At 38.9% G+C, this 11,674-nt stretch overlaps 1 protein-coding gene across 5 annotated transcripts in view; it reads right to left on the bottom strand.

Annotated features, from left to right (window-relative positions):
- The window catches only part of PRUNE2 (prune homolog 2 with BCH domain), a 256,830-nt gene that overhangs the window by 154,212 nt on the left and 90,944 nt on the right, over window positions 1-11,674 (bottom strand). The gene's annotated exons all lie outside the window — the stretch shown is intronic.

Genomic DNA, 11,674 nt, shown 5'->3' with positions numbered 1-11,674 from the left:
TAAAGCTTCAATGTTGGGACTCCACTAGATGTGGCCAGGCCCCCAAGAAAGCTCTGGGGAGAATGAAGGCTCCCTTCCCTGAGGGAGCATGATGGAACACCTCAGAGAGGTCCAAACACCCAGGAACCACACTGGCCTGTGCTCACTTTCCCAAAGAGGGTCTGACAAAGTAGCCAAATCAGCATTTCCATTCTCTGCATGAAGCAAGGGCAGAAGCAGTAGATTTGTGGAAGGCTGAAGCAGATCAGGACTAGTGTCACAAGAGGATGAGAGGAGTGAAGGGCTGCATAATTCTCCATGTATTCCATAGTCTGGGCAGAGAGAAAGAGGACTGATGCTTGGGAATCTAACATCCTCTTCATCATTATTCAAAATAAATAAAAAAATAAAGCCTTCAGAAAAAGTATATGCTGGGGTTTAAATGCACATTTTATCCATTATTTACTTGTAAGGCTAAATATTTTTTTCATAGATGTACTGGCTATTTGTTTAGGACCTTTGTCCATTTTTAAAAATTAGGGACAGATATTTTCTTATTATTTTGTAAAGATTTTTCATACAGTAATGATATTACTTTGCCAATGAATGGCAAATAGTTTCTCAACTTTTTTTTAAAGATTCTATTTATTTATTCATGAGAGACACAGAGACAGAGGCAGAGGCAGAGGGATGTAGCTATTTTCAATAGCTACATCGTAATTTGTTCAACCTTCCCTTGAATATTGGACATTTAGATTGTTTCCAATTTTGTAATGTTGGAAAAAGGGCTTTAATGAACATCTTACTCATAAATTTGAGTTCATCACTGATGACTTTCTTAGGATAAAACTGGCATTTTCTGATCCTTCTTTATAATCCTTTCAGGCTCAGGGTGCTTACAGGCAACACTTATGATGCTGGGAAATCACGGACCTAGAATTAACACAGACCTTGGTTGGAGTCCTGGCTTTACCCCATACTAGTTGTGTGATCTCGAATGACTCGCTAAGTTCAGTGAGCTGCGGTATCTTCATCTGTAAAATGGGAATATAGTTTTTTATCTTCTCAATCTTTATGGAGGATTAAATGAGAACCTGGGGGTTTAGGAAACATTGTTTAAATCAGTCTACCAAAAATGACCTAAATTTTATACAGTTTCTTTGTCTTCTTGGAGATAGACCAATTTTCGAGAACTTTAGCCAAATATATTTTCATCCTTTTAGATCAGCAAAAAATGACTTGTGGGCGGGAGTCTTTTCACTCCTGTTTTTTTTTTTTTTTTGTGAATAAAGTTTTACTAGAACAACAACAACAAAAAAGGCTCCACAGGGAGCCTGAGGAGGGGCTCGATCCCAGGACCCCAGGATCACGCCCTGAGCTGAAGGCGGATGCTCAACCCCTGAGCCATCCAGGCATCCCATATTTCTCAACTTTGTTTTCACTTTGATCTTTTAATAAAAGGCTTTCTTTTCTCTGTTCTATGTTTGGGCATTATTGTGTTAGCTACTTTGCAAACAATAGCACTCATTATGCGCTGGCTCAGTACTTCATTTTAATGACATTTTCTCTAGTCTCCATGATGTCTCTGAAGGGTAGGTCTTTTCCATTTTATATACAACAACACTGATGCTCCAGTTAAGTAATTTATCCAAAGTTAAAGATAAAAAATAAGGAATTGTTCGAATCCAAGTCTATTACACCATGCAGAGTTTGGTACATCTGCATTTATAACATCTAATAAGGGAGAATGCAGAAGGAGCTTTCAGATCATTGCTTCTTAGGCTGGAAAGGGTTGCAAATTAGTAGGATAAAAAGGCACTCTTTGGGGCACCTGGGTCGCTCAGTTGGTTAAGTATCTACCTCCAGCTCAGGGCATGACCCCAGGGTCTTGGGATCGAGCCCCGCATCAGGCTTGCTGCGCCCTCTCCTCCCCGCTTGTGCTTTCTGTCATTATTTCTGTCTCTCTCTCAAATAAATAAATAAATTAATTAATTAATTAATAATATTTTTAAAAAGGACACTTTGAAACACAAGGCAATAAATACACAAAGAATAAAGAAAATAATGTAACTAATATGGCAGATAGCAAGCAATAAGCATGATGGATGTTAATCAAGAGGAAGAAGGCAAGCTAGAGGCACCTGAGTGACTCAGTCACTGACTGAGTCATTGGACTCTTGATTTCAGCTCAGGTCATGATCTTGAGATTGAACCTTGCATTGGGCTCTGTGCTCAGCAGGGAGTATCACTGAGATTCTCTCTCTCCCTCTCCCTCTCCACCTGCCTCTCCCCAACCCCCCAAAAAGAAAACAAGCTAAAATTATAGTCAGGGGGCGAAGGACTGTTGGATGTTTTCCTAACACGATCATCAATAAGTGAAAGGAAGAATGAAATTGCTCAAGCTAATGTGAGGTCCATTGCACTGACCTAGGGGTCATCACATTAGACTGATGATGGCAAAGCACATCATCCTGGAGCTTCCTGGAAGTGGCTCAGAATGATGACCCCCTGACCTCTGACCAAGTTCCATGCAGACAACAGAATAAAGGGGACCAGGAACTCCGGGCATCATTTACTCAATTACTATACCAACCTGAATTGGCTTAGATTTGGAATCACAGAATTTCTTTTTTTTATTTTATTTATTTATTTATTCGAGCGAGAGAGAGAGAGAGAGAGAGAGAGAGAGCAGAGACAGGCAGAGACACAAGCAGGCTCCATGCACCGGGAGCCCGATGTGGGATTCGATCCCGGGTCTCCAGGATCGCGCCCTGGGCCAAAGGCAGGCGCCAAACCGCTGCGCCACCCAGGGATCCCCGGAATCACAGAATTTCTTACTCAAAAGTTCTACAGAGCACATCCAATTTGCTAGCCCCCATTTCCAAACCCAGCCCCTTATTGTTCTTTTATTTTTCCCAAGTTTTTATTTAAATTCCAGCTAGTTAACAGTAGTGCAATATTAGTGTCAGGTGTAGGATTTAGTGATTCATCACTTACATATGACATCTGGTGCTCATCACAAGTGCAACCCTTAATTCCCATCACCTCCCCTCTGGTAACCATCAGTTTGTTTTCTAGAGTTAAGAGTCTGTTTTATGGTTTGTCTTTCCTTTTCTCTCCCCTATGTTCGTTTGTTTCATAAAATCCACATATAAGTGAAATGATACAGTATTCCTTTCTCTGACTTATTTTGTTTAGGATAGTATTCTCTAGCTCCACCCATGTTATTACAAATGGCAAGATTTCATTCTTTTTATGACTAATATTCCATTGCATATATATATCACACTTTTTTACCCATTTATCAGTCGATGGACATTTGGGCTGTTTACATAATTCCGCTATTGTAGATAATGCTACTATAACCATTGGGGTGCATGTATCCCTTCGATTAGTATTTCTGTATTCTTTGGGTAAATATCTAGTAGTGTGATCACTAGAACATAGGGCTGTTCCATTTTTGACATTCTGAGGAAACTCCATACTGTTTTCTCCCAAAACTGGCTATACCAGTTTGCATTCCCACCAACAGTGCAAAAGGGCTCCCCTTTCTCTGTATCTTCACGAACAAAGAAAAACAAGGCATGGAAGGGTTTAAAGAATTAGTTTAAATTCAGCTAGCTAGTTCATCACAAATCTAGCTCTAGAATTCCAGACTTTTAATTCCTACATCATGGTTCTTTGTTCCATACAACATTTATAGAATCTCAGCAAATGTGATATTCCTTCCAGTCTGATTTTCCAAAAGGCATAGACCTGTAAAGATATTATAAATCTACCTGGTGAGGGGTTTAGACAATCACAGATAGCCTTTGGCTCCTTGACAATGCTTTGCTTTATCTAGATCCAACCAAGTTGGGTTTCTTAAATTATTTAATAAGACTAGCTACTATTTACTGAGTACTTAAAAGGTATTGGGAACTACTAAGCATTTTACGTATAAATCCTCAAAGCAATTCTATGAAGTAGGTTTTTAAGTCTCTTTTCCACAGATGAGCTACTGCAGTTCCAAGAAAATAAATAAATATGCTTATAAAGTAAAAGGTGGAGGCAGAAATTCAGACTCGGCTACATGTCTTATTATCGGGAGGTATCCAGAGGCCACATGGTAGTGAAATACTCAGCCTCTGGACATGGAATGTCTGGACATAAATCTCAGTTCCCCTACCAATTCCTAGCTGAGTGACCTTACGTAAGTTAGACACCCTGAAGCACCTGCTCTATAAAATGGGATTACTAAAATGAAGTATCTCATAAAGTGGCCAGAAGAATTAAATGGGACAATTTACATAAGTTTTAAAGAGTGTCCAGAACATACCTAGCATTTGAAACATATTACCAATCATTATTATTCACCAAAATTGTCAGTCTCTTAATCTAGATTTACTAGAAGGATAAAGATCCTCCAATGTTCTTCTGTGTGCCTGAAGATAGTCTCTAATATATACCCGGGACTGAGAGAAGAGACAGGCCTTACCTGGGAATGGAAGCTTAAGTGAACAAACTGGCCCAGGTAGCTGGGCTTCAGCTGTCAGAGGCTAAGAAGCAGCTTTGGCCAACTTCCAGAATGAATGAACATAAACTATTATTCCAACTATGGATATCTTGGGCAAACAAGCATGTGAAAACCAAGTCTACCTTCTTCTGGATAATGCCGCCATCTATGGCATTGGGCTCCAGAGACATCTGCATGCTGTCAAAGCACTGTAAGTTTATGGTTGCCAAACTGGCAAGACCTAGACCAATAATGAAAAGAATAATGCACTAACCCCCTGCCTTTGAAAAAGACTCTGCCTCATTTCTGCTTCTTCCAATGTGATTCTGTAAATTGCATCCTAACAGACACCACTGGGTCTTGAAACAGCTGACGATATGCCTCTTCCTACAGAGAGCTTGTGACTCAACTTGTCTTACTTGTGATCCAATCTAATTTTGAGTTGCCAATAGCCCCGTGAGATCAGTGTAAGTTCTCTGGAAGTGATGCGGCCATATTATCTCTACCTTATGGTTTCTTGGAAACAAGTCTGAGCAAGAGACAGAGTGAAAAACAGGAAAGGACAGATGAAGGCAAGAGAGAGAAATGTATATATTTTGTTTATTTAACCAATATAGACCTTTGGGGTGCTGGCTGGCACAGTTAGAAGGACAACTGTGATTCTTGATCTTGGGGTCATGAGTTGGAGCCGCACTTTGGGTGTAGAGATTACCAAAAAATAAACTTAAAAAATACTGACTTTCATTAACAGCCTCCAAATATGGTTCTTTTAATGAACCATGTAGTCCATGTTCTATAACTGATGGTGATATATCCCGTTAATTCAAAATCTCAAGTAAACCCAAGGATCGCATATGAATTTATAATCAAATGGTAATCAGAAATAACTCAGCATTGACTTACTCACTTCTGCCTGGACTCTGACTTTTCATATCAAGAGAATATGCCTCAGATAAATGTCAAGGCCAAGAGATTACTGTCAAATGAGTGTAGGATCTTATAAATCAAAGGTAATTTATGGGTTGCTGAAACCCCTGACTTCACAGATGCTTCACTTTGCTTAATCAAGACTCTAGTACTTAAATTACGTTTGCTTATAATTTGGGTAAACAAACCCCTTTTCTTTACAAAAGATACATGGTCATTAAGAAAATGTCATGTAAATTAATGAAGAAAGCATAATGCTCTTCTAACAGCCACCCAAGCTACCAATCCTGCCAACTCCAAAAGAATTTTTTAAGTAGCCAAGAAACGGGACTATAGAGGGTGTCACGGAACTGACTGGCTCAATGACCCAAAATAAGAAACAAGGCAAGGCGGTCAAAACAAGACCTCACTATGATAATTCCCTATATATTGCTATGCTACATGCCTGGGAATAATACCTAGGAGAAGCAGGAAAAGGATGGTGAAGGTGATAGGGAAGAAACAGGATAAAAAAGGATCTGAATGAGGAAAAGAATGAAAATTAGAAGACATCGATTTGGAGCTAGCATAGGAGTCAGGCTGATGTATTCTTGCAGCCTGCCTTCCGAGGGAGCCTACTAGGTGCAGACACAATGCTAAATGCTGGGAATTCATGGTAAGAACAGGAAGACAACATTTCCACTCTCAAAGATGTCACAGTATGGAGGAGGGAGGCAGGTTAGCAAACCAGAAGCTTCATTACAAAGCAATAAACACGCTTATAGAATAATACAAATGGAACTAGGAGCACAAAGAGGCAGAGCTCCTGATTCTTCTCCAAGCAGAGGAGGACTAAGGAAGAAGTGCACCACTGAGCCTCAGGGGCTTCCAGAGTTAACAGCTGGGCAGGAGGAGGAAAAGCAATGGAGGTGAGGGATGTGCTCTCCATGAAAGCACAGGCGAGGTGAGGCAAGAACACAGCACCTCCAGCCTTGCCTGCAGGTCTCGTGGCACAGAAGAGACATGGACATGGCTCCTACCTAAGAGGGCAGAAGTGCAGCGGGAGTAATCTAGAAGCAGGGCTTTATTCCATAGGTGACAGAGGGACACAGAAGGGTTTTAAGCAGAGCAGCAATATGCCCAGCTTGTAATTTCATAAGTGAATCCGACAGATTGGGCAGGGGCTCATCTAAAGAGGAGGCCAGAAAGGAAGCTTTGCAATACCATCCAAAGCATGCAGAAGAATCTGAACTAAGGTAGAAGCCTTGTGGATGGGATAAGATGAGCTGGTGAGTCGTTAGGCAGAGGGGCTGACAGGACTTGATGGATGCTTGGTAGAAGGTGAGGAGAGGTTCGAGATAAGGGGCAGTGATGGGCACAGTTCAAAACACAAGTGTCAGAGACTCCAGTAGTGAGAGGTGGCCTCCAAGAACAGGGACCCTCATGAAGGACAAGCAAGGAAACAGCATAGTAAGAAGGCAGCAATCTGAGCAGACTCCAAGAGAGAACCTGATTCACTACCTCCCTTCCCCAGACTCAGGTCTGGTGTACACTCGATGCTACCTGTGCAATCTGTTTTTTTTTTTTTTTAAGATTTTATTTATTTATTTATTCATGAGAGACACACACAGAGAGAGGCAGAGACACAGACAGAGGGAGAAGCAGGCTCCCTGCAGGGAGGCTGATGTGGGACCTGATCCCAGAACCCCGGAATCATGCCCTAAGCCAAAGGCAGATGCTAAACCACTGAGCCAACCAGGTGCCTCCCCATGCAATCTGTTTCATTGTGAATGGTTGAGTAGAAAGAGTGCCTGCTTAAAGTTAACATTTATGCCTTTCTCCAGTTATTAAGCTTGCTTCCAAAATGAAACCACACACACAAGCATTTCACAGTATTACTCTCGAGAGACAGAGATCGGGCAGAGAGAAAGGTTTACTTTTCACTTTGATACTTGGGTACTCTTAAAATTACCTTTTATGTGTCTTATTTTTACTAAAAAAAAACAAAAAGGAAAAAAAAAAACCCAAAACCCACAATAGCAATAGGAGTTACCTGGCTAGAAAGAATATATTCAGCTTCATGTTGCTCTGGGAGAGATGAGGAGAGGAATATCATTGTGAGGGGGACTGTGAGCCTACATATTTATCATATGGGTGAAATCCATAAAAAACAAATAAGGAAGCAAGACTCAAAGATCTTGAAAGAATGTATTTCTTTCTTTTTCCATCATTCTATATAGATAAATATATATATATTACATATAATGTATCTGTAGAAGTATACTTCCATGAAAATCCACAGAAAAAGAACTGAAAAGAAACCACTCACCAAACTGGCAATTACTTCCGGCTTGAGACTGAGGTGATAGGTGGGATTTCAGCAATATTATTATTATTATTATTATTATTATTATTATGTAATGTCTGAATGTTTTACAACAAAAATACAGTTATGTGCTTATTTATTGCAATTCAAGAGAAATACAGCTAGACAATTAGTATTTCTTTAAATTATTTTTCCATTATTTTTCTATGCATCAATCTGCCTCCTCTTCTATGTAATAACACTGCTTTATCATTTATAGAGGTGAAATGGGGTTCTGAACTCCAATGTCAAGGTGTTATTTACATATGTCTCTTTCCTAGAAGACCTGAAGCCTGCCTGGGTATACAGGGTCATAAGGGGCATGGCCACTACTAGCTAAAAAAGCAGCAGTGATTCCTGAGTCCATAGCAGTCCCTCAACTTTGCCTGGGGGAGAGATGATTTCCCAGATCCTGCAAGAGTTCTGGTGCCATATCTGGAACAGAAGATGAAAGGAGGTGCTATATCATCTGGTGTTTTTTTTTTTTTTTTTGATGTTTTAAATAGAAATCCTAAGATATTCACACATATGCAAGCAGGGAATGAAGAAGAGTAGGGATGGGGGTTGCCTGGCAAATGCTTTTCTCTTTTTAATTTTTATTTATTTATTTATTTATTTTTGCTTTTCTCTTTCTAACCATAGATACCCTTAGCTACCTTTTGGGTTACATCTCAACTTTTGTTGTCGTTGTTGCTTTGAGACTTGCTTCCTTGTTTATTTTTACAGATTTCACCCAAATGATAAACATGTAGGCTGACAGACACCCTCACAATGATATTTCTCTCCTCCAATACAGAGCCAATGGAGCTGAATCTCTTGAGCAGCAATTTAACAATAGAATAATTAAGGCTTTTTAGGGATCCCTGGGTGGCGCAGCGGTTTAGCGCCTGCCTTTGGCCCAGAGCGCAATCCTGGAGACCTGGGATCGAATCCCACATCGGGCTCCCGGTGCATGGAGCCTGCTTCTCCCTCTGCCTATGTCTCTGCCTCTCTTTCTCTCTCTCTCTGTGTGACTATCATAAAAAAAAAAAAAAAAAAGAATAATTAAGGCTTTTTAAATTGTAGTAAAAAATCATGTAAAATGATCATCTCAAACATTTTTATGTGTATAATTCAGTAGTGTTAGGTATATTCACATTGTTGTGCAAAAACAAAAGTTCTCTAGAGCTTTCTCATCTTGCAAAATGAAGCCGTATTCTCATTAAGCAATGACTCTTCTTTTCTTCCTCCTCCTAGCCCGACAACCACCATTCCACTTTCTGTTTCTATGAATCGGACCACTCTAGGTACCTCATGTAAGTGAAATCGTATAGTGTTAGTCTTTTTGTGCCTGATTTATTTCACTTAGCATAATGTCCTCCAGGTTCATCCATGTTGAAGTATGTATCAGAATTTCCTGTCTTTTTAAAGCTGAAAAAATATTCCATTGTATGTGTATGTCAAATTTGCTTATCTATTCGTCCATCAAGGGACACAGGTTGCTTCCACCTCTTGGCTATTGTGAATAGCGATGCTATGAACATGGGATGATAATTGCATAGTCTAAAATAGGAAGTGCTTACCAGGAAGAAAACAGGGTTTTCTAAGATTAAGCATCAGAATATTCTCAGGGACCTTCACCAGAGCACCTTAAACAGCCATAGAAAGCTCCAGGCTCCCTGGTTCTCTCTACTATCATGAGAGAGTCCTTAAACACACAACCAGACCATTTATCCAGGGGGAGGAAGTTTCTGTAGTAAATAATCTGGGTAGCTACAAAATCTCTCTTACTTGGGTTCAACTTCCCCTGATTCTTATTCACACCAGAAATAGTAAGACATCTCCCCACCCCAAGGCCAATATCAGGAGAGGCTCCAAGAAAAGGGGATATAATCCATTGTCCTGCTTGCTGCTAACTTTGGCAAAAGAACTAAAGAGTCACATGAGATCCAGTCTAGGTCACTAGGGTGGAAGACTTGCTGTGTAGGACAGTGATATTAAAATTTAAGATCGGTGATTTTCAACGAATGGGCAAAGAGCAAACCATAAGTGTGCTGCACAATTTTGATCAGTAAAATGTGTTTTTGCCACAGTTGAACATACACATTGTTACTATAGAGCCTTAATGGATCATTGAACAAAGAAAGATGTGAGATGCAAGAAAGAAAGAAAGAAAGAAAGAAGAAAGAAAGAAAGAAAGAAAGAAAGAAAGAAAGAAAGAAAGAAAGGAAGAAAGAAAGAAGGAAAGGAAGATAGATGTGAGATTCAGAGTTGGGCAGGGAGAGGGCTAATAATTTGTTCTAAGTTAAACGTAGGAGGGGCCATGTTATACATGCTGGACATGGAGGAAGAATGTTTGTGTATCAGAATATTAAAGAATTTTGACCGATGAGCACAGTAAACCAGGGTGGTCAGGGCAGTAAAAGGTTTCTTCCAACTAGACGGCAAACAAAAGAATTGTGTAATCATTGTGGATATCTTTATAAATAACATAAACTCTGTTTTGTTTAGTAGCAATTGTGTTAAAGTCAATAATGACTTGCTTAGCATAGTTTGTAATATATTTATACTCAAATGTGACATGCACAAAACAAATTCCTGCCAAAAGGTCCTATTTTTTTGAAATATCCCCTCCATTGCAAATAACCTGGAATGTGTAGCAGCATTGGCTGAGAGACTAAAGATACAGAGATTAGAATCCTAACCTCTCTCTATCAGAGACATGATTGATAATTTATTGGAAAATAGCAAAGCAGTATGCAAATAAAGTTATTTTTTTACTACCATTTAGGGGGTTATTATTTTATATTAAAAATATCTGGATTAATTTTCCAATTCTTGGATTTTTAAAAATCTTTCATCACTCCAAAGTGCTGGTGTCTGTTTTGGCAATGGATTGCTAATCTCTATGAGGTTAAATAACTTCTGTGTCAGTTAGCATTTGGAAAAGGAGGACACTGTACCTGAATCTTCTGGACATAGAATCCACCTCCACAGTGAGCCTTGGATCCTCTATTCATCCACCCAGATTGATAAAGGATCAAAGACGATTTTCATCTACTTAAGATCACTGATAAACGTTGGACTGTGTGCCTACATTGTCAATGAGTGGAAACAAACACTGAATCACATACGAATACATTATAAAATATAGTTTATGCTTAACGTTTTTCAAAAAACACCTCCTGCTGTTGAAGCCTATGCCCCATAAACATGTTCAGTAAAGCAGTGATAAAGGCAAGAAAAACAACCCTCCAATGATAAATTGGTCAAATTTAGAGAAGTCAAAATAAGTAGTATTTTCCTCACCAGTCAAATGCAAAGGTTACACACACATGCTCACCAACTCCTTGCATTAGATTATATACAACAGTGATTTCATTTGTGTTCAGATACAAATACGAGTGAAAGCTATCACCAAGGTCTAACAGTTATCTAGTAAATATTTTAATTGAATGATATTTCTGATATGATATGATAGTATTACATTAAGACTACCTGAAGGGGAAACATTGGTGCATGTAATTGAGAAAGTTTTTGCTCTTTTTGAGAATGGTAGCCTCAAATAAAATTGATTAGCAGAAAAAAATATTAGAATATATTTATGCCACAGTCTATATGTGAAATATGAAACAGAGAAAATTTAGTATGGATATAACAATTCAACATCACATGTTGGGTCATTAATAAAAAGTAGTAAAAATTAACTGTCATCACTATGTAATTTCTTAAAATGATCATTTGTTTACTAAGAGCTATTTCTAAGGGACAAACATCAAAGCTATTCTTATGAGCAACTCTATTTGAAAATGGTATCAAGACCATTTGGAATCATTCCAGAATCTAATCTAAAGAAGACTGTATCTATCTTTAAAATCTTACCAGATTAGAATTTATTAACTTCCATTTGTCATTGTAAAAAGGATAATTTCCTCTTATTGTAAAAAAGA

The sequence above is a fragment of the Canis lupus genome, chromosome 1 (assembly GCF_003254725.2).
Source record: "Canis lupus dingo isolate Sandy chromosome 1, ASM325472v2, whole genome shotgun sequence".
Classification (NCBI taxonomy): domain Eukaryota; kingdom Metazoa; phylum Chordata; class Mammalia; order Carnivora; family Canidae; genus Canis; species Canis lupus.
This window is presented reverse-complemented; position numbering and strand designations above follow the sequence as displayed.